The sequence below is a fragment of the Zerene cesonia genome, chromosome 25 (genome assembly GCF_012273895.1).
Source record: "Zerene cesonia ecotype Mississippi chromosome 25, Zerene_cesonia_1.1, whole genome shotgun sequence".
NCBI classification, from domain to species: Eukaryota; Metazoa; Arthropoda; class Insecta; order Lepidoptera; family Pieridae; genus Zerene; species Zerene cesonia.
The window spans coordinates 5224258-5228144 of NC_052126.1; positions in this window are offsets into that span (position 1 = coordinate 5224258).

Sequence of the window (3887 nt, forward strand, 5' to 3'; positions counted from 1 at the left end):
TATGTAGCATTAAATAATTATGTTTTCATTAAGGAAATACTAAATACCTATGAAGTAAAATTATTTAATTTTGTTTTATAATGGAAGTATGCTATATAAAAATAAATGATTCAAAGTCACACAAAGCAACATACTTCGTCCAGGTTTAAGAAATCAACAGAAAGTTTTGGATTCATTTCCAAAAATTTTCAAATTTCTTTGTTTTTGGCATTCCAAATGTAAAAAGCGCAATTCTAATTAACTATAAAACAACATAATTAAAAAGCTGTTTAAAACCTACTCAAACATTGTGTCTTTACAAACTTACTTGAAGTGAAACATAAAGCCCTGCCAAAATATTATATTAAAATAAGAAAGCTGCTGGCATGAAAGGGCCGTAAATTTCAAAGAAAAGGGTAAAATATCCAAGGAATTTCAAACGAAAATCTTTCAATAAGCCTATTTACGGGTCTCTTTAATAATAACGTAAATAATATGACATAATTTATTCAGCATAAACGTATGGCAACAATATTTTTTATTTGATCACTGGCTGGTTATTCCATTTATAAAAACTATAGTCGCCAAAGAGAAAACGAAATATTCCAAATTTAAATTTCGCTCCTTTTCGCGTTCCATTTGAATATTCCAATGAAAGAATCTTCGACGGCTATTAAAATATTTTAGTCAGTTTTAACTTTTGATTTCGAGTAATTTTAATTTAGTTTTGCTTAAGACAAGTTTTGTGAGGATTCAACAGAAATTGGATATGTATTATAGACGTAGATTTTGTATGGAGTACCTAATTAAATTAATAATAGAACAATTTTTCGCGCAGCTACAAAAACTCGCCTTACAAAGAGCATTTGCTATCGTTTACTATAGTATTTTTGTTAGTTATTAATATACCTAAAACTGAGAAATTTCTATTCTTTCAAAATTTCTCATTTATAAAGCATTTCAATGCTATAAAACTAAAAATTAAATACCTAAAACTGCTAGATTGATATAAATTTTTTTACAACAATAGACTTTTACGTCATGATTGAGATAGTTATGATATCTTACATCAATTCATTTTGGGTAAAGTTAGTTATAATTAGAGATAATATTAATATAATTTGTATGATATTCCTTTTTTGTAATTTAAATGATAATTGGGTTGTGTATATTAAATAGTGTATCATTTTGTTTATTTTTATGGATCCATGTCTAAAATAAATTATCATTATTTTTTATTTTCAATTTAAATAATATGTTGCTTAGTTTTTGAATTTGTAAGTTTGCAACAATATATGGGAAAATGTCTGGATCTACTGAAGCGATTTGAAAAACTCTTAAAATAAAGCCACGATATCTGTGTGTTATAAAAAGGCTATATATTATTCTGTCATCGCGGAACAAACCGGGCGGAACAGCTAGTTAAATATAAATGAATAACAATCCTTTAAAGTCGGCCTTCTAGAACCTTCCATAAGCAAACGACGAATCTTTCCCTCCAAATACTTACTGTTCTAACACAAGATGGGACGAACAAATAGATTGTTCTAGAAACCTTATTCGAATGCATTCCAGTATTTGGACCGCATATGTTAGGCTCTGAATGCAAATTGCCTGCACAGCTGTACCATTTAATCAGTGCTCATGGGCACTGAGACTAGGGGTAATTTAGTCATGCAACTATCAAAATAATACCAGCCTATAAATAGATTATTGTGATGAATTCTATTCGATAATAAACACGCTTTTATAGCTTAAAAAGTATATTATACTGACGGAAACGATTCCTCGCCATGTCGGTTTGTATGCACTGTATCTTTTTTTGAAGCGATTTTATTAGCTTCACCTTTTTTTTTTTTATGTCGCAGTCGGCAATGGAGCTGGTGGGTCGCCTGATGGTAAGCGCTACCACCGCCCATGAACATTTGTAGAGGCATAAGGTCCATTACAGACCTTAAGCCTCTACAAATGGATTGCCGACTATTTGGGAATGGATTAAGAAAGGATTGGTGAGAGGAATAAAGGAAAGGACTGGGAAAGGAAGGAAAAGGATATGGGCTTCCGGCTCCCCCACTCACCGAACGAAACACAGCAGAATGCTATTTCACGCCGGTCTTCTGTGGGGGTGTGGTACTTCCCCGGTGCGAGCTGGCCCAATTCGTGCCGAAGCGTGCTCGACTACCACAATAAAAAATGTCACCTGTATGTTTGTATGTAATCGACAGCATAGGAGTCGATTTTTATTTTCTCACTTTATATGGACATGAGTTCAGTGACAATAGAATAATTTCATAAGCTTATTTTTCAAAAGTAAGTTGTTTTTTATCTGTACTATCATATTTATAATAATGATTTAGAATGATCTCTAATTGTAATGACACGAACTATTGTTAGTTCCATCATATTGGATCGTTAATTTTGTAGACTATCAGACAAACATACATTTTATTATTTGTTAAATTAGAGCTATCGTTCTCCTATATACTTAACTATACAACTAAGAATAGGATCGGTTTTGCGACATTTTATGACCTTTGAGACGATAATTTGAACGAATTAATCATTATCATCATCAGCCCATACATGTTCCCACTGCTGGGACACAGGCCTCCTATGAGGGTTCAGGCCATAATCCACCACACTGGCCAAGTGCGGGTTGGCAGATGTCACATGTCGTCGAACTTTTGATTCTTGGACATGCCGGTTTCCTCACGATGTTTTCCTTCACCGTTTTAAGCAGTGGTGATGTTATTCACATGTGCAGATAAATTGAAAAATCAATTTATTTGCTGCACGCTCGCCCCGGTCTCGAACTTCGACTTATCGATTTTGAAGTCCGAGGTTCTCACCACTGAGCCACCACTGCTATTTTTGTTTTTTTTGAACGAATTTTAAAATTGAACGAATTAATAATCTAAGTGAAATAACATCGGTTGCCGTTGAAAAATCTGTAAAATCGTTATTGAAATGCGTAATAGTCCAAGTAAATTGTGCTCCTCACAAAATTGACATATAAAAGTTCATTGACCTATACCTACATATCTTATCTTAGTTGAATCGTATAGTATATACTTTTACATTCCTAATTTGATATTATGAGATATTAAAATAACGAACAACTTGGTAGTGCACCGAAACTCAAATATTAAGTATTATCGATAAAACGTAATAGTTTGGCAAAGTTATAGTAAGTTTTATTAGGAAAATTCTAGATTAGTCTAAAAAATCAAAATGAAAACGTTTATTAAGGGGAAAGGCGGGAAAATGGCGCCATAACATTTTTATTGTCGACGGGAAACATGTCACGTCCTTTACTGAAAATAAATTTGAAATCGCAAAAAATATTGGCTCAATCCTAGTACGATTTGTTGGAGTTTATTAAAGTGTGTATTATCCTTATTCTAGTAGAGAAGTAATGTATTAAAACTATAAAATAGATTGGCTATTTTCGATGTGAGTTTTTTCCCTTCTTTAAATTATTATTTAAAAAACATTGTAAATGGGAACGTTTATACTGAATAACTATACTGTTATACTTAAAACCAACTTTAAATATACTGTTTGTTTCAAATATAGCATTTTATACAAAACTGATTTTATTTAAACCATCTTAAACTATTTGCACTTACACAGATGATTATGTAAATACAAAACGAATACTTGAAAATCTAACCTGAAAACCAATTCTAGGGCTGAACAATCCGCCTACCGTAATTATAGTTTCCGGACACAAATTACTTGGTCCACATGCGGCTCCTACCAAAACAATGTTGTGACAACCCTACTTTGAAACGCATTAAACGAACTTAACCCGTATCTTTGAGTGATAGAGTTTAAATTCGATTGACGCGATGAGAAATACGGATTACTGTGGTGTAATCTCTTCAGTGTGATTTTGGACGTCGTGA